We start from the raw sequence: 20,000 nt of genomic DNA, 5'->3' as shown, positions 1-20,000 counted from the left end.
CTTGCTGATGGTGCAACAGTGTATGTAGACTTGATCTACTTGAGGAGGTTGATAGTATCAGGGGGTGAATCAGAAGATAGGTTACCACTTGGTAAACTGATAATAGAGTTCTGATTGTGTTGGAGAGCGCCCTGATTGCAATATTATAGAGTATAGGATTCATTATTATTATATGTGTGTATGTATCGTGTATGTGCTCTGTCCAGTAAATGTATCCCAATTTGCTGGTGTTTGCCCTTGTCCTAGTGAGGCTTCCCAGGAAATAGTAAAGGAAGAGAGAGAGAGAGAGAAAGAACCAAGAACCACTACTGTCGACAGGGTAGAAGGTAATACTAATAAGTCAAAAGGGGATTGAGGAGATCATATCACCTAAGGAGAGAGTGGGGAGTCACAGCGGCTCGAGTGGGTGTGTGCACGTGACAACGAGGCTAAGTGTTGGAGCCGCATCCCCTAAACGTGTGACGTTGAGCGCCTCTCCAAGAGCCAGAAGCGCCCAGGGTGATCTCCTAGTGAGGTATAAGCACTCTACCGAGTTGTGGGTTGGGTTGTCAGTAGAGAGGGATCAACGACAACATCAACAACCCACAAGACTATAATAACACATACTGACACATACACGCACCCAATTACACACACACACACACACAAACACACACACACCCATGACCAAAGGACCCTAAAGCTCAAACCCCTACAAGCACAACTATGTGAATACAGACTCGCACTCACACACACACATACACACACACACACACACACACACACACACACACACACACACACACACACACACACACACACAGGTACACAAGCACCAACACACACGCACACATACAAACACATAAAAAATAAATAACACAGAATATCGCGAGACTTGGTACAATATGTCAGTTGCTCTCGAGATATACATACATGACTAATACATGACTGTTGTTTCGGTTCTAAAAACTATATGCACACACACACACTCACACACACACTCCACTCACACACTCGCCGTTTGGCACTGATTTTCACTACAATTTCGTGGCACTGTTGGAGTACATTGGCACTCTTGGAGTACATTGGCACTCTTGGTGTACATTGGCACTCTTGGAGTACATTGGCACTCTTGGAGTACATTGGCACTCTTGGTGTACATTGGCACTGTTGGAGTACATTGGCACTGTTGGAGTACATTGGCACTGTTGGAGTACATTGGCACTGTTGGAGTACATTGGCACTCTTGGAGTACATTGGCACTGTTGGAGTACATTGGCACTGTTGGAGTACATTGGAACTGTTGGAGTACATTGACACTCTTGGAGTACATTGGCACTGTTGGAGTACATTGGCACTCTTGGAGTACATTGGCACTGTTGGAGTACATTGGCACTCTTGGAGTACATTGGCACTCTTGGAGTACATTGGCACTGTTGGAGTACATTGGCACTCTTGGAGTACATTGGCACTGTTGGAGTACATTGGCACTGTTGGAGTACATTGGCACTCTTGGGTTGCATTGGCACTCTTGGAGTACATTGGTACTCCTGAGATACACTCACTAAGCTCCCAGGGGCTTAGCGAGTGAACTTTACATCCTTTATTAGAATAAAGAGTTTTCAAGATCATTCCAAAAGTGTTCAGTAATGATTTTGCTTTTCATGGTCACTCTTACTAGCGACTAGGGAGAGTAAAGGAAGTCAATCGATACAGGTTAACGATTGGTAAAGGCAAAGTAAGCCAAAGCCAATTTCACCGGTACGTAATTGTGCAATTGTTATACAATATGTTTCTTTGTCTTCTCTGTCTCTCTCATTGTCTCTTTATCTCTTTCTCTCTCTCTCTCTCTCTCTCTCTCTCTCTCTCTCTCTCTCTCTCTCTCTCTCTCTCTCTCTCTCTCTCTCTCTCTCTCTCTCTCTCTCTCTCTCTATCGGGTTCGTGAACTGAACTAAACTACAAGATTTTGATATGAACTTGTGAAGGTGTGTACAAACTGAACTAAATCAGAAAACCTTCACTTGTCAATCACTCGCGTTGCATAAATCACCTTGAATTGCAAGCCTGCATAGTCAATCAGGTAGTTAATCAAGAATATTGCTGCTGATTCATACATCTCTCAGACTCAGTTGGATGTTCTTTGCGTATGTTCTTTGCGAATATTCTGTGCGTATATTTGTGAGATTCATGTCTACCCTCTTCTTCCTCCTCCCATCTCTACCATTACTAAACCATGCATGTTTTTTTTGTATATAAATACAATGATATAATTTTTTCTTTTCAGATTGGCATTTTTTGGAGTGCTGGACGTGACGCATCGTTAAAGGTTAGTGACAAGACTGTTTGACTGAAGGCTGATTGCCAGAGAGTAGCATAATTGACGTGGGATCTTTTCCGTGGTATCATAGGGAGGATTCAGAGGAATGAGTTTGGTTGGGTATATATATATATATATATATATATATATATATATATATATATATATATATATATATATATTCTGTGTCTATCATATTTTCTTGTTTTAACTTTGGTTTTGTTCCGTTGTCTTCTAGTTTCAGAATCTGTTTTTATAATTGCTGCTACGTTTCTAAATATCTGATTGAAGGCGCCTTTCTTAATGCCTTTATCATTCTGAATGTCTCTGGCATTCTGAGTGGCATTGTCCTGTTATTAGATTCTTTATACCTGACTGTCTTGTCGTAGTCTTTCGAGTGGTCTGAAACTCTGGCTTTCTGTGGTTTTAAAGTTCTTGTTTTTAAACTCCGGCAATTCAATAGCCCCAAACTGGAACATCTAGACTGGAGAAACAGGTGTTCTACATCAGAGCTCCAGCACTCGTTCCTACAGACTGTGAGTTGACTGGGTTGTGGTTCACCAGTTAGGATCCAGTCAGCTCTCGTGTTGACTATGATTAAGGCTCTCTGGGTGTGGTGGTGGAAAACGGTGATACGATTAATGATAATTAGAATGGTGGTGATTGAACATGTGTGGATAAATAAGTAGTTGAACAGGTGTGGATCAACTCAAGTTACACATGTATAGACACACACAAAGTTGACAAAATACTTAATTTTTAGGCTTGATTAAGTCTAGGTTTGATCAAACCTATGGAGATGAGACTTTATAAGTAAAGTCTTATTCTCACTGTAACGTTGTTTAAGAGCGTCTGACAGCTGGGTGGACAGCGTTTCGGATTCGTAGTCCTGAGGTTCCGAGTTCGATCCCAGGTGGATGCGGAGACAAATGGGCAAAATGTTGCTTTCACCCCTGATGCCCCTGTTACCTAGCAGTAAATAGGTACCTGGGAGTTAGACAGCTGCTACGGGCTGCTTCCTGTGGAGTGCGTAACGAAAAGGAGGCCTGGTCGAGGACCGGGCCGCGGGGACGCTAAGCCCCGAAATCATCTCAAGATAACCTCAAGAAGAAGATAGCGTAAGGTGAGTCAAGACTCATCCACAACGAATTGTACTTGAGTCACGGATGGATAAATGGATTGACAAATAGTTGGATGGAGTAGTGAAGGGATGAATATGGGTGGATGATCTGGGTGGATATATGTATTGGGGGACAGATAACGATACGTATGGATGAATGGATGGATGATTGGATAGTTTTGAGGGATGGATGGATGGATGGATGGATGCCAACAGGAAGCTGTCAAATATAAATTGCAGGTAAATGTTGCTCTATATGTGTGTGTGTGTGTGTGTGTGTGTGTGTGTGTGTGTGTGTGTGTGTGTGTGTGTGTGTGTGTGTGTGTGTATGTGTGTGTGTGTGTGTGAGTGTTTATTATTTGTATTTATGATTAATGAGCCCAAAATGCTCATCAATCCAACCATATTCCTGAATGGAAAAGGGATTACACACGACTCTCAATTGATGTCATTTGAACATTTTTCGAACAGTGCTTCGCTGACGACCACCGTTCGAATTTGTGTAAATGTGTCACCGAAGTAAATGAAATAGAAAATAACTAACCAACAGAACCTACACCCCCTAACCTAACCTACACCAAACTATACATAGAACTCTGAAGTTGTGAATCTCGTAACGTTTTAACATGTAAACAAAAATCCGCCATTATTACAGAAAGATATATAGGTTTCGTTAGTGATTCCATAAATACTTCAGGGTTGCTATTGTGTTCAGGTACGGTGTTCGTGAGTCGAGGCGACCCACACACGCGTTTATAATTAGCAAGATACCTCGATTTTTTTTTTTTATTTCCATTGATACTGTGGGGTTTAAACGGAGCCGGTCGGCCGAGCGGACAGCACGCTGGACTTGTGATCTTGTGGTCCTGGGTTCGATCCCAGGCGAGAAACAATGGGCAGAGTTTCTTTCACCCTATGCCCCTGTTACCTAGCAGTAAAATAGGTACCTGGGTGTTAGTCAGCTGTCACGGGCTGCTTCCTGGGGGTGGAGGCCTGGTCGAGGACCGGGCCGCGGGGACACTAAAAAGCCCCGAAATCATCTCAAGATAACCTCAAGATACGACGATTCTTTTGGCTTTAAATGGGCTGTCTCCAGCTCTGACCACTTCGCAGTGTTCTATCTCGTCCGCAAATGGAATTGGCTCACGGAAATACTCTTCCATTTTGTATTCTCGCGTCCTGTTTGGTTTCCGTCACTGGGACAATATCCGGTGTTGCGTTATTAATTAGATCACTTATTTGTGTGTGTAGAAAGGACTCGTCCAATCAACGTTAGTACATAATATTTTCAAGATCTCGTGGCCTCACCTAGTTGTACTCACCTGGTTGTGAGTACAATTAGGTGCGTGTGTATGTGTGTGTGTGTGTGTGCGTACTCACCTAGTTGTACTCACCTAGTTGTAATCGCCTGGTTGTGAGTACAATTAGGTGCGTGTGTATGTGTGTGTGCGTACTCACCTAGTTGTACTCACCTAGTTGTGCTTGAATGAGCTCTGGCTCTTTGGTCCCGCCTCTCAACTGTCAACTGGTGTACAGATTCCTGTATGTGTGTGTGTGTGTGTATTTACCTAGTTGTACTTACGTAGTTGTGCTTGCTGGGGTTGAGCTTTGGATCTTTGGTCCAGCCAAAACATGTGTGTGTGTGTGTGTACTCACCAAGTTGTGCTTGCGGGGGTTGAGCTCTGGCTCTTTGGTCCCGCCTCTCAACCGTCAATCAACAGGTGTACAGGTTCCTGAGCCTATTGGGCTCTATCATATCTACACTTGAAAGTGTTTATGGAGTCAGCCTCCACCACATTGCTTCCTAATGCAATTGTGTGTGTGTGTGTGTGTGTGTGTGTGTGTGTGTGTGCGTGTGTGTGTGTGTGTGTGTGTGTGTGTGTGTGTGTGTGTGTGTGTGTGTGTGTGTGTGTGTGTGTGTGTGTGTGTGTGTGCTCACTAGGATGTACTTGAATGGTCGAACATAATCTCCGTAACTCCGTCTTGACAACCTTTTAATAAATTCAATAATTTTCCATTCCTCGTGTTTTTTTTATTATTTCACTTCCATTAAAGTTTGATTTTTTTCCGTTCGCTTCTCTAGTCTTTTCTTATCGGCCATTACACTTGCTCACAACTCTTACACCGAAGAAATCTTTATAACATAGTCCGGCGCATTTGTATCACCAGCTTCCACCTGTGTTCTCAGGTCCTTTCATCTTTAACTGTCAGAATGTCGGTTTTTGTCTAAGGATGGCGGCCAGACACTTGAGGTTATCTTTACAAAACTTTGCAAGAGGAATGGTCTGTGGTACGGGCCGAACATAGGCTAGTCGGGGTCGCCAGAATTCAATTGGGAACAGCTAACTAACCCTACGACTTATTTAGTTACTTCCCGAGAACCACGTCTAGTTAAATATTAAAAAAAATATGAATTAAACCAAAAAACATAAATTTTTCTTATAGTAATATGTAAAATCATGCACTGATTTTGTAAAAAAAAAAAATAACGGAGCATTTTTAATCATGATATTTTGTCCATTGTAGCAAAAAAGAAGCGATTCTCCTGCAGCATTAAAGACTTTGTAAAGTCTCACTTCTTTCTCTAAAATAAAGTGAGACTATTATATATTTTGAATAATTTTCCCTACAAGACTCTGCCCATCAGCGGAACACCACCAAGCCAATGGAAAACTATTATATTATTTTCATAAGGGTCAGATAGGAAAGAGACAGAATGAGACTGAAGATTAGAAAAAGAAAAAGTGACAGATATACAGAGACAAAGGCAGGTTGGTAGAGAGACTGTGGTTGATCAGAGCAAAGATGCTGGAAGATAGTAAGGGGGGGGGGGGAGGAGGGTGGAGATGGGAAGAGGGGGGGAGGGATAGGTGGATAGCCGGGAGATTGGGAGACAGGGAAGGAGACAGTCGGGATTGGAGGATTAGAGAGAGACCCGGAGGCATCCGGATACCTTGTTAGTTTCTTATATTGAATACTAAAAGGGGTACCCGGCTGCACCCGGGTCTCCTCTCCCCTTTCCACCTCTTCCCCTCTCGTTCCCATCCCGTCGGTTCCCGCACTTCGCCTTCTTCTCAGCTTCCCCATCTCCCTATTACCTCAGAAAATGTATTAATATGAAACACAGAAATTATGGGAAACGCGAAGTCTTTCACACTTGACCGCAAGAAAATTGGAAGATCTCTACAATGATTAATATTTCTTAAAGTATTTAATTTAGGGCGATTCCGACTTGCCTATGTCCGTCCCATACCACACAAGATTTCCCATGCAAAGTTGGGTGAGGCAATCAAAATTTCCTTGCAATTAGACAGACATTTTTTCTTATAGATCGTCTTTGTCCATTGCCAGTTCCTCTCAATATACTCAAAGACTCACTTTCAGTTTAGGCATATCTCCTTTTAGGAAGGCCTCATGATATTGTTGATTGAATTCCTCACACACCTCCTTATCATTCTCTGTGAACGAATTCATGGTATTGTTAGGTATATCAACTGTTTCTTTACTGGTTTCTGTATTCTGATTTTTGGCTGTGGAGTTCTTTGTATTGGCTCTTCACTTTCTGTCGCTATCATCACTTGAGTTCCAGAACTCAGTGGGGTCGACAACCCAAAATCTGTTTTTCCCCCTCATAGTTTTCTCATATGTAAACGAGCCTTTCAGTCCCCTGTTAGTGTGACCTCTTTAATACGTCCAAATGATGCCAATGACGACTATAGTTATGCTGTGTCCGTTATATCCAGGACCTGCAGTCACCTTGTGAGGTGTTGTATATTAAATGCCCCCCCCCCTCACAGAAGCCTTTACCATTTACACTTTTATACAACTCACAACATCGGCTTTTTCTAATGGTCACTTCAAGGTCACTTCTTCTATTCCTCTTCTTTCATTCATATTTTTCAATGTCTTTAGGCAATAAAGATTTTGATAAATATTCTGGAAATTTTCTTGTAGTAAAATAGTTTCATCTGAATTCTCCCCCGTGTCTATTGCTTGGATTCACATGGACTCTTTTTATCCAATTAAAATTTGTATCGTTTCTTTGATCACTTGATTCTCTGTTTTTGGCCTCTACGGTTCTCTGTTTTAGGCCTCTACGGTTCTCTGTTTTAGGCCTCTACGGTTCTCTGTTTTAGGCCTCTACGGTTCTCTGTTTTTGGCCTCTACGGTTCTCTGTCTTAGGCCTCTACGGTTCTCTGTTTTAGGCCTCTACGGTTCTCTGTTTTAGGCCTCTACGGTTCTCTGTCTTAGGTCTCTACGGTTCTCTGTTTTAGGCCTCTACGGTTCTCTGTTTTAGGCCTCTACGGTTCTCTGTTTTTGGCCTCTACGGTTCTCTGTTTTTGGCCTCTACGGTTCTCTGTTTTAGGCCTCTACGGTTCTCTGTTTTTGGCCTCTACGGTTCTCTGTTTTTGGCCTCTACGGTTCTCTGTTTTAGGCCTCTACGGTTCTATGTTTTTGGCCTCTACGGTTCTCTGTTTTAGGCCTCTACGGTTCTCTGTCTTAGGCCTCTACGGTTCTCTGTTTTTGGCCTCTACGGTTCTCTGTTTTAGGCCTCTACGGTTCTCTGTTTTTGGCCTCTACGGTTCTCTGTTTTTGGCCTCTACGGTTCTCTGTTTTAGGCCTCTACGGTTCTATGTTTTTGGCCTCTACGGTTCTCTGTTTTAGGCCTCTACGGTTCTCTGTCTTAGGCCTCTACGGTTCTCTGTCTTAGGCCTCTACGGGTCTGTCTTAGGCCTCTACGGTTCTCTGTCAGTGAGGGAGAAAGAGAAGGAATTGGGAGTATATTTTGGGCTGAGTGATAGCTGAGGAAAGATTAAAGTAGAAGTGTTTGAGGTGAGAAATGTGGAATGAGTGAGGTGAATCAGGCGTGGAGGCAGGTATGGGATGGTCAGGTGTGTGGAGGCAGGTGTGGAGGTGAATGAGAGGGAAGGGAGGTAAGAGGATTGTGGGCATGTTGAAAGATTGAAAGTGCAAGGAGTTGAAATCAGCCAGTAAAGGTGAAGAGAGATAAAGGCTCAGAAGAGAGGGCGATTGGATGGGGTCATACAATAAATGGGTGGTTAAAAGAATGAAAAAAATGGAGACCTGGGAGAAATAGAATGTAAGAGTGGGACATGCAATAGGCCTGCTGGAATGAGGTATGAGCTTTGTAGCCAAAGGAATGTATGATATGTAGGGGGGTTTGATAAAGGAATGGTAGTCAAGATCAGGGGGTATGGATGGTGTGTACGGGGTTTGATAAGGGATATGGAGGGCTTGGAAAAGCAGATTATTTTGACGTATTGGATTGGGTTGATTGGATTGGCTTGGGGGTTGATGGGATTAGGCAGGTGGGGGTCTGTTGAATCTCTTCTCTACTCTAAGGTCTCATAATTGCTTTTGCAGCTGAGGCTCTCTGGTCTTTTTTAATATTCCTTTGGGAGGAACTATTGAAGTTTCCTTTGAACTGAAATTGGCTAATTTTATCCCAGGATTATCTCCCTCGTATCTTTAATGTGAACTCAACCTACATCATCTCATTTGGTTTCTTCTGATACCTGTCTGGCCTGAAAACGTTTTCTCATTATTGGACTCTTTTATTTTCATGTGAATCAGATCCAGACTATAATAATTTAAGCATTTTCTTTCTACGCTCTTTCCAAAACAATTTTTTTTTTATCTGTATGTGAGAAATTGACTCGTTTCTCTCTGGCAGTTGACTGGTTCACTTCTGTGTTTCCATGAGAACTTCTGTTGGTCTATTTTTACTTGCTGGTAATTCTTGAGAATGTCAGTAGTGGTTGTGCCGGGAGTCCAGGCACGAGTGTTCGAGCCCATTGTATAGCCTAATTGTTTTCATAATATTTTCTTCCTTATCCTTGTTGCCTCGTCTGGTTAACATCGTGCACTGCAAATATCGGTTTATACATTCTGGTTTTGTTGTATTTTATAAAACACACAAAATTGTGTATTTTATCTGTCATTTATCACTGTAGTTTGTCGTGGAGTTTAACAATTGCTTAGCACACATACAGCTTCCTGTACCCCCTAACCTTCACTTATAACTATCAGGAAATGTATATGTTTATCTCTCAGAATGTTTGGTAATATGTTTATTGTTTGTGATGTGTGTCTATGTATGTATTAACACGTTGTACTGAACGGGGTGAGAATAGCTGGAGCTACCTCATCACTTTGTGTGTATTTTACCTCAATAAACTTATTTCAATTTCAATTTATAACTATCGCTTATTGTCATAAATAACTTACCAGGATGATGAACAAGGAAATCACTACCATTAATTAATATAATAAGGATTATATATATATAAGGATTAATATATATAAGGATTAATATATATAAGGATTAATATAAAATAACTACAGCCGGACGGAGGATCGAACCAGCGTTCTAGGTGTTCCCGGACACTCGTATACGTATCAGAATTGCCACTTACGATGAGGTATGTGACTTACGCCCGATTTGCTTGCGAAGTTTACCTCGTCAAGACAGCCCACTGGACCGTCCCAACTTGTTCACTTACTGAACACACTACATTTTGTACCCAGTCGATCCCGGGGTAAAATATTGCTGTGGTTTTAGGGGCCGGTCGGCCGAGCGGACAGCACGCTGGACTTGTGATCCTGTGGTCCTGGGTTCGATCCCAGGCGCCGGCGACAAACAATGGGCAGGGTTTCTTTCACCCTATGCCCCTGTTACCTAGCAGTAAAATAGGTACCTGGGTGTTAGTCAGCTGTCACGGACTGCTTCCTGGGGGTGGAGGCCTGGTCGAGGACCGGGCCGCGGGGACACTAAAAAGCCCCGAAATCATCTCAAGATAACCTCAAGAAGGAGATTGTAAACATCGCGAAACTGATTATTTTGGTAAACGAATGACTATCGGCTTCGGCTCGTTCGTTGGGTAGCATAGGTTTTGACGCTTTTGGTTCGCGTAAACCATTGCATTTTTAACGGAGGGGAACTTCAGAGACCAGGCTCTCTTATCGATGGATTTTTACCATGGTCTAACCTGTTTCTGGTGCGCGATAAACGCAATGCAAAATTGTCCCTTTTTTCATGCGTTCTCCACGTGTTTGCGTGCGTGTGTGCGTGAGATATAGAAGCAGATAGATATGCAAACACAGATGGTAAGCCGGATAACCAGTCAGGCACAGGGAGGAAATAGACAGATTTTGCCATCTGATCTAAGGCCAGCTGTGTGAAATCTGACATGACGCACGAAGCTTCAAACGCAAAGCACCTCGAGGTCTCTTTTTTAATGACTACTGTAACGAGCGAACTATTAAGGCCAGGGGCTCACCATAGCCCGTGCTGCTGGGAACTTTTTGTTCCAGGTAACGAATCTTTAACAACAACAACATTATTGCCCTGAACCACTAAATGCCACTTTGTTGGTGCCTGCATAAGGGGGGGGGCATAGTTCATGGCCCCCATCTTTTGGAGTGTCTACTTCAACGACCATTTGTACCTTAACTACCATTTGTTCCTCTACGACCATATGTACCTCATTCCTGACTCGTTCAGTTGTTCAGATGGTGGTTGCATCTGAAGATAACATCACTCTAAAATTACAATGGTTCATGGAACACAATTTGCAACTTGCCATACAGGTTAGAGGCAACACAGGGAATGCTAAGTACACAGCATGATTGATTTTGACTCTGGAACCAGCATGTATATATAAATTGCAGAACCATATTGATCAATGATGCGAGTGACATTTTGGGGATGAAACTCGACTCATTAATATCCTTGAAGATCCACGTACTGAACCTAGCAAGCAAGGTAGCCAAAAAGCCCACTGCACTACGGCACGTCCCGTACCTTCTCAACAGCAGGAATTGCAAAACTTTAAGCAAAAGCTTCATCCAGTACCTAATTGCAATTTTGCAATACATAAAAATATATCTAATCAAAATGCATAATATTATCATTAGATACGTTTCTAAGGTCAGGCATCAAGAGAGCTGATGTAGGATATCAGTTACTGTAGTGGTGAGAGAGAGAGAGAGAGAGAGAGAGAGAGAGAGAGAGAGAGAAAGTCCTCCCCATTATCCCGAGCACAGTTTCAGGCAACTATGGGTCACATCCTGTAAAATTTTGTGAGTGGGACATCAGAAAAAATATTCCTTCATAACTAAAAGAAAATCAGAAAACTTCGCCCTGAGAATAAATCCTAATGCTGGGTTTAATTAAAAAGTTTTCCTCTTTTGCCTGAGTATTGCTCTCTCTCTCTCTCTCTCTCTCTCTCTCTCTCTCTCTCTCTCTCTCTCTCTCTCTCTCTCTCTCTCTCTCTCTCTCTCTCTCTCTCTCTCTCTCTCACCACTACAGTAACTGATATCCTACATCAGCTCTCTTGATGCCTGACCTTAGAAACGTATCTAATGATAATACATTTTTATTAGATATATTTTAGGCTTGCAAGTAAGAGTATGTGTATATACAATTCAAGAGTCAAGATCTTACAAAGAGACAAGATACTGCTGATCTTGCCTCACTCTCACTCCGGCGGTGCCCGGGACTCTTTTTTTTTTATCTCCCAATGTTCGAATTTGTAACGTATCTGGTCCTAAAGTTGTGAATAGAGGTGGCTTCCACTACCTCCTCTTTCAATGCATTAAATTTGAACCCTATACGGGTGATCAACGATTATTTCCTTGTATTTCTACGACTCATTTGCGTATCCAGCTTCCATCTACGCCTTCTACTTTATCCTCTTTTCTCTCACTTAAATGAGGCCGGCCTTATCCATCTCGTTTATTCTCCCTCTCAGTATCATGTATATACTGATCATGTCCTCTCTCTCTCCAGGTATATATAGTTGTACGTATGCATGCATGTAAATATGTATATTTGCATGTGTGTATATATTTGTATGTATGTTCCTCCACTCTTTTAGTCATCTTCCCATTTGCTCTTGAATCATTCACTCCTTTTCCTTCTCCCTGTGTTCTATATATATTTCTACTCCATTTTCTTCACCTTTCTCATGTTCCTTGATCTTATAATAATAATTATAATAACAAAAATAATGATAATAAAAATAATAATAAAAAATATTAATAAAAATGTTTAAGATATTAAAATATTAATAATAAAAGTAATAGTATTAATTAAAAATAAAATTTATTCTTTTCATCCTCTTCTCCTTACATCTACTTCTCCCATCTACTTTTCCCCCCCCTCAATCATCTACCCTCATATCTACCATTCGCATCTATTTCCCCCCTCCCCCCCTTTCCTACCGGAAAATGAAAATGGTGCCTGCATACCTCTGGTTGCTCCTTGGGTGTTGGGAGTGTATGTTAGCCTTCTCTTTTTTCCCCCAGGGACCGGGGTTCGAACCCATTCGCCAATTTCCGCTTTCACCGCAGATCTTCCCTCCTGATCTCACGTTTTGTAGCCCAGGAGCTTTTTAAATTCACTTTCTCGCGTCTTTTTTTTCTCTTACTAAGATTAGAAAGGTTTTTGATACTTGGATGCATTGAGTCTTTGTTTGCCTGATCTTTGCACTGATTTCAGCTTTAGCTGAAACCTTGTTTCGCATTTTGTTGTGTTCTTTCTGTATCTCTCTTCCTTTCTCTACTTCTAGATTCCTTTCTCTACTTCTAGTGTCTCTATTTCTCTCTCTCTCTCTCTCTCTCTCTCTCTCTCTCTCTCTCTCTGTCTGTCTGTCTGTCTGTCTGTCTGTCTGTCTGTCTGTCTGTCTCTCTCTCTCTCTCTCTCTCTCTCTCTCTCTCTCTCTCTCTCTCTCTCTCTCTCTCTCTCTCTCTCTCTCTCTCTCTCTCTCTCTCTCTCTCTCTCTCTCTCTCTCTCTCTCTCTCTCTCTCTCTCTCTCTCTCTCTCTTAAGAGTTCTTCATAAGTTGGTGGTCTTCTTGTTCTACCCACTTCAAGACCCCGAGCCAACGCAGAGACAGAATATAATAATAATATTTTAATATTAATTCAAATAAACCAATTTGGAAGCACATTTTTGAAAAATCACTCTGCCTATTATGCAAATCGGGTCTTGCATACTAGGTCGAGTAATGTCTCGTTATCTTAAGTTATTCGTATATTCACTTGTTTCCATAGTTATGCTGTGCTATCTACTTTTGCTTCTTTATCAGCCTGTTTGCTTCGTACACCAAGCTCTATTGGTGGTCACTACAAGCTCTGTTGGGTGGTCACTGTAAGCTCTATTAGATGGTCACTATAAGCTCTATTGGGTGGTCACTATAAGCTCTATTGGGTGGTCACTACAAGCTCTATTGGTGGTCACTACAAGCTCTATTGGTGGTCACTACAAGCTCTATTGGTGATCACTACAAGCTCTATTGGGTGGTCACTGCAGGCTCTATTGGATGGTCATTACAAGCTTTATTGTGTGGTCACTACTACTACAAGCTCTATTGGGTGGTCACTACTACTACAAGCTCTATTGGGCGGTCACTACAAGCTCTATTGGGTGGTCACTACAAGCTCTATTGGGTGGTCAATACAAGCTCTATTGGTGGTCACTACAAGCTCTATTGGGTGGTCAATACAAGCTCTGTTGGGTGGTCACTACGAGCTCTATTGAGTGGTCAATACAAGCTCTATTGAGTAGTCACTACAAGCTCTATTGGGCGGTCACTACAAGCTCTATTGGGTGGTCAATACAAGCTCTATTGGGTGGTCACTACAAGCTCTGTTGGGTGGTCACTACAAGCTCTATTGGATGGTCACTACAAGCTCTATTGGGTGGTCACTACAAGCTCTATTGGGCGGTCACTACAAGCTCTATTGGGTGGTCAATACAAGCTCTATTGGGTGGTCACTACAAGCTCTATTGGACGGTCACTACAAGCTCTATTGGGTTGGTCACTACAAGCTCTACTGGGTGGTCATTACAAGCTCTATTGGGTGGTCACTACAAGCTTTATTGTGTGGTCACTACTACTACAAGCTCTATTGGGTGGTCACTACTTCTACAAGCTCTATTGGGTGGTCAATACACCAAACTCTATTGGGTGGTCACTACAAGCTCTATTGGGTAGTTAATACACCAAGCTCTATTGGGCGGTTACTAGAAGCTCTATTGGGTGGTCACTATAAGCTCTATTGGGTGGTCACTATAAGCTCTATTGGGTGGTCACTACAAGCTCTATTGATGGTCACTATAAGCTCTATTGGATAGTCACTACAAGCTCTATTGGGCGGTCACTACAAGCTCTATTGATGGTCACTATAAGCTCTATTGGATAGTCACTACAAGCTCTATTGGGTGGTCTCTACAAGCTCTATTGATGGTCACTATAAGCTCTATTGGATAGTCACTACAAGCTCTATTGGGTGGTCACTACAAGCTCTATTGGGTGGTCACTACAAGCTCTGTAGGATGGTCAATACAACTCTCTTAAGTGGTCAGTACACCAAGCTCTGTAAACGATCATTATTACCAAGCTAAAAAAAAAATAAAAATCCACCATATTCGTGAAATATATTCAACTATAAAAGCAGTGAAAATACAATATCAGTTTCTCAACCCAAATTTTGAGGGGGAATGGCAGTGAAAAATTGGGTTACTCGGTGTCTCGTTTCACTCAGCTGAGTGCTCTCTTTAACCACTAACGTTACTACTTACCTCTAGGCGATTGTCAGGAGGTAATTGGGTCGTTTGTCTGCGGTGGAACGAACGAGGATCGTACTTGGAGAACCTTATGCGCACTTCACTTAGTGGTCATATTTTCAAACACCCTAACGAATGATATCGTTACTAATAAGACTATTGTATTTCACTGCATTTTTAATGCAGTAATGACTAATAATAAAACAGTTTCCGTAACTAAAATAATTAGAGGAATACAATATTATGTGATTAATAATAAAATTATTTAAAAATAAAAGTGTTTATAGTAATCTAAACAGAAAATCATCAAGTATAATAAAGGAAATAAAGTCTTCACGGTACAAAATAAAACTACAGCCCCAAAAAAAAAAGATTTCAAAAGTTGGTCACATAAATGAATTATTTAGTTTCAAAGGAACATCGTCAGAATTTTTTTTTTACCTGTAATGGTTAAATATTGGAGGATTTTTTTCTGTAATTTCTCACTATTTTGTTTTTTGTATTCTAGTCGAAGCTGAAACTACATTAGTCTCAATTTCTTTCCTTAAAACCAATGGTTAAAAGTTCACACGCCACTGCAGTCGATTACACTTTATGATTACTAACAAGGACGAACCTCTAATCACCATACCGTGCTAACTGCAGTTAGTTTTCAAGGCTCGCGTTAACTAGGGATGATTAAGGGAAAGGAGGAGAAAGGTGATTGTCCTCGCGAGGCGCGACCTGACAGGGAAAATAGTTAGCTGCGTGTGTTGAGGGGAGAGGAGGTGGAGAGACTTTAGGAGTGAATGCAGCACCACACCGCGTGCGACCCGCTCCCTACGACGGCTGGAGGAACACTGACGGCCGGATCTCTCGCAGACCCTCAGCCGCCGCCGCCAACGGTCAAAAATTGACGCCGCCGCCGCCGCCGTCACTATCACTGTCATCACTATCATTGTCATTATCACTGTCATCACTATCACTATCATTGTCATCACTATCACTGTCATCACTATCACTGTCATCACTATCACTGTCATCATTATCACTGTCATCACTATCACCGACATCACTATCACCGTCATCACTATCACTGTCATCATTATCACTGTCATCACTATCACTCATCACTATCACTGTTGTCACTGTCACTGTTATCACTATCACCGTCATCACTGTCATTGTCATCACTATCACTATCATTGTCATCACTATCACCGCCATCACTATCACTGTCATCACTATCACCGCCATCACTATCACCGTCATCACTGTCACTGTCATCACTATCACCGTCATCACTATCATTGTCATCACTACACCGTCATCACTATCACTGTCATCACTATCACTGTCATCACTATCACTGTCATCACTATCACCATCATCACTATCACCGGCATCACTATCACCAACATCACAATCACCACATCCACTAACACACGTTAGTACACTCACTATCATACACACACTCCATACATATACACTAAAATCTACACATACATACATGTGCCTCTCATGATTGCCTATATATAACCTACAAGAGACCAACATCTGAATACGCAACTCCGGCATGGAAAAGCTGAGGGAACTAAAACTCCAACACAGGAGACGAGGAAAAGTAGGGACATGACAACGACGTAAAAAATTATAATGTGAAATGACACAGCAGACAGATAAGCCATATTCAAAGCTAAAAACGAAGCTACCAGAAAGAACTTTTTCACTGCTTGAGTGTTGGTTATACAACGAATTATGCAACAATGTTCCAGAATAATATAGTAAAACAAATCTACCTTTATCCAAATATTTATGTCTGGGAAAAGCAATGTCGTAGAAGTGGCATACATATTTGCATATTATTATGATTGTACGAGTACTGGCCTCGTAGAGTTTGGGTAAGCAGCGTATTCTGGATGGCGGAGCTCAGATCCGCATGATACAATGTATCTATCGTATTGGTTTGTGGGGCGTGTCTCCCTGTCTTGTTTGGGTCTGTCTCTCTCTCTCTCTCTCTCTCTCTCTCTCTCTCTCTCTCTCTCTCTCTCTCTCTCTCTCTCTCTCTCTCTCTCTCTCTCTCTCTCTCTCTCTCTCTCTCCACTTTCGACATCATAACATTTCACGATATGACAAGCAAAAAACTAATTTATAACTCACAGTTTAGTCAACGATATTCCAAGCTTGCGTAGGTGGAACGTTTGGCACAGTGACACCCTTTTCTTTGACGTCTATCTCATGCTGCCCATGTTGGGCACGTACCCAACAATAGTTACTTGGATTTATACAAACAAGTAGCATTTTAAGTCGATTTCGTTAAGAAAAGCGACGTATTAAGTGGGAGGACAGATTGATTCCTTGTTCTCCTATTATCGTGCTATCCTGTTATCCTATAGTGTTAAATAGTGTTATCCTATCCTGTTATCGTGACCCGCGTCACCACTGGAAAGATAAAACTGCCCTAAAGAACAAAATTATATTTAATAAAATAGGATTTAGATTTAGATATAAAACTAAATAAATAAAACTTAAATAAAACAGATTTAGATATATATGTAAAACATCGTTGCCAGACGAGTCATCTGTCAGCTGTGTAACTGACAGCTGTGTATCTGTCAGCTGTGTAACTGACAGCTGTGTATCTGACAGCTGTGTAACTGACAGCTGTGTAACTGTCAGCTGTGTATCTGACAGCTGTGTATCTGACAGCTGTGTAACTGACAGCTGTGTATCTGACAGCTGTGTAACTGACAGCTGTGTATCTGACAGCTGTGTAACTGACAGCTGTGTAACTGACAGCTGTGTAACTGACAGCTGTGTAACTGACAGCTGTGTATCTGACAGCTGTGTATCTGACAGCTGTGTAACTGACAGCTGTGTAACTGACAGCTGTGTATCTGACAGCTGTGTAACTGACAGCTGTGTAACACCATGACTGAGTGAGCATCTCCTTCGAAGAACAGTAATGTATTCTTAGACTATTTTCTCGTGAATATAATTGGAATTTTAATTAGAATTGTTATTACTTTTATTATTATTATTGTTATGCCATCATGCAATATAGAAAAAAGAGGAAAAGAGTAAAAAAAGAGAGAGGGACGAGAGGTAAAAAGAGTTAGCGAAATAGAAGGGTAAGAGATTGAGAAAGGGAGAGTGGAGGAGGAAGAGAGAGAGACAGAGATTGAGAGAGACACTCATAATGGCTCATCAACTTGTTGAGCCGGCCCACTGCGCCATAACGTGGTAGGATCATCCTATGATATAGTCCCCCCTCTTTAAGAGTAGACAGTCCCACACTCTGTGTTCCTCTTCACTGAGAAAGAAAACGTGCTTCACGTTTCGGTTCACTCTTTAAGCTATCAATAGCTTTGCTGTGTGAAAAATAAAGCACTTTCTCAACATAGATTTTGGTCATTTTATTATTATAGGTAAGGGATTCTTATATGCATAATTTTGTAAGTAATAAATGATTGCAGTGAATGCAGGGAGTAATTTTTATTACAGGAGTATATCGCGACATATATTATTGGTGATATAAATTATTTCAAGCGATTAAATTTTGCTGTACATTCTTGAACGACCAGGAGATGCAGTTTACGACTCTTCCTGTCGTCGTCCGTCGTGTTATTTTACGGAAACGACCAATCCGTTGGTAAATAAGATATTTACGTTAATTAATAAGATATTGACGTTTTCTGTGAATTGTCCTCGAGGGGTAACTGTACTTGTGTACGTCTCACGTTGGGTGAGACGTAGAATCTGGCGACGGAATCCATTCACCGTGATCCTACTCTTACTCAACACCTTCCGGATCTCGGAATATCAGGGAGTTACAGCCTTGGGAACGGGGTGTACCATTGCCACTGATCGTATCCACCTGAAGATGAAACTCGGAGTAGTTTGATCGTATTCAAGTACCGGAACTTGAACTTATAGGTTCTGAACCTCTGAACTGGTTCAGAGCCTATCTTTTTGCTTCATAATGTTTCTTTCAAGGCAATCAGCCAACATTTGATATATTACGCTGTGTTTCAGAGCAAATTTTAGGTAAAATTCCTTTCAAACGTCCTGAATTCTGCATATTTTTCATTCATATGAAATTCTGTCTGAAGGGAAATGATCCTATGAAATTCACAAGATCAAAATTACGATTCCTGAATATTGCAAATCGTTTAGAACCATACCAGACAGCGCACGCATTTTCAGACAGTCAGAAAGACAGTCCAGACACACCCACACACACACAGACATATAGACAGCCGAAAAAAAATAAAACTAGTAGACATAGTCCTTAAAAATAAAACAAAAATATATCAAGATCTCCAAAGCGAGTCTGAGTACAAATTCACGTAGGAGAATTTAAGTCAGCATTTGCAACAAAAACTTTAGACAAATTTCAAACGGATGCGCGCTAGTAATTTTTGATAATGTTTGCATGTGTGGAACACCGCTCAGAGGAGACCCGGAGGCCATCCCGCGCGTGCTGGGACAACCAGAGTGTGTAAGTAGAGTTTCAACCTTATGAACCAGCGACGAGAACCCGTGGAAAGGCGGAAAGAAAGTTGCGCAGCGCTACGGAGGAATGGCTTAGCTCTATGTGGCACTGCGTGTGTGTGTGTGTGTGTGCGTGTGTGTGTGTGTGTGTGTGTGTGTGTGTGTGTGTGTGTGTGTGTGTGTGTGTGTGTGTGTACTCACCTAGTTAATCACCCTGTTAATTCCTCTGAGAATTTTGTAGGTAGTGATCATGTTTCCATTTACTCTCCTGTCTTCTATTGTCACCACTGTGTGTGTGTGTGTTTTAATGCTTGTCGGTGTGGAAATTTTGGATATAATGACGTGTGTTTGTTTGTGTTTGCGTGATTTAGAGCTGGTTGGAAGCTGTTTTTTTTAAGTATGTTTGTGTGCAAGTTTTGTAAAGTTGTGAATTTAAACAGACAGACAGACAGACAGACAGACAGACAGACAGACAGGTCGGTAAGCAATCAGAAACGGTGATTGGCTGCCTGATATAGA

At 41.7% G+C, this 20,000-nt stretch overlaps 1 protein-coding gene across 2 annotated transcripts in view; it reads right to left on the bottom strand.

Annotated features, from left to right (window-relative positions):
* LOC123753211 (protein turtle-like) overlaps window positions 1–15,869 on the bottom strand; it is a 142,649-nt gene extending 126,780 nt beyond the window's left edge. The window contains exon 1 of one of the 2 annotated variants that reach the window (XM_069336263.1): window positions 15,450–15,869. The gene's annotated coding sequence lies outside the window, so the exon portion shown is untranslated. Of the gene's footprint in view, window positions 1–15,023; window positions 15,197–15,449 lie in introns of those variants that run through there. The other variant, XM_069336264.1, reaches the window with a different exon arrangement.
* Between the last annotated feature and the right edge of the window lie 4,131 nt (window positions 15,870–20,000).

Source organism: Procambarus clarkii, chromosome 35, assembly GCF_040958095.1.
Source record: "Procambarus clarkii isolate CNS0578487 chromosome 35, FALCON_Pclarkii_2.0, whole genome shotgun sequence".
In the NCBI taxonomy this organism is placed as follows: Eukaryota; Metazoa; Arthropoda; class Malacostraca; order Decapoda; family Cambaridae; genus Procambarus; species Procambarus clarkii.
This window is presented reverse-complemented; position numbering and strand designations above follow the sequence as displayed.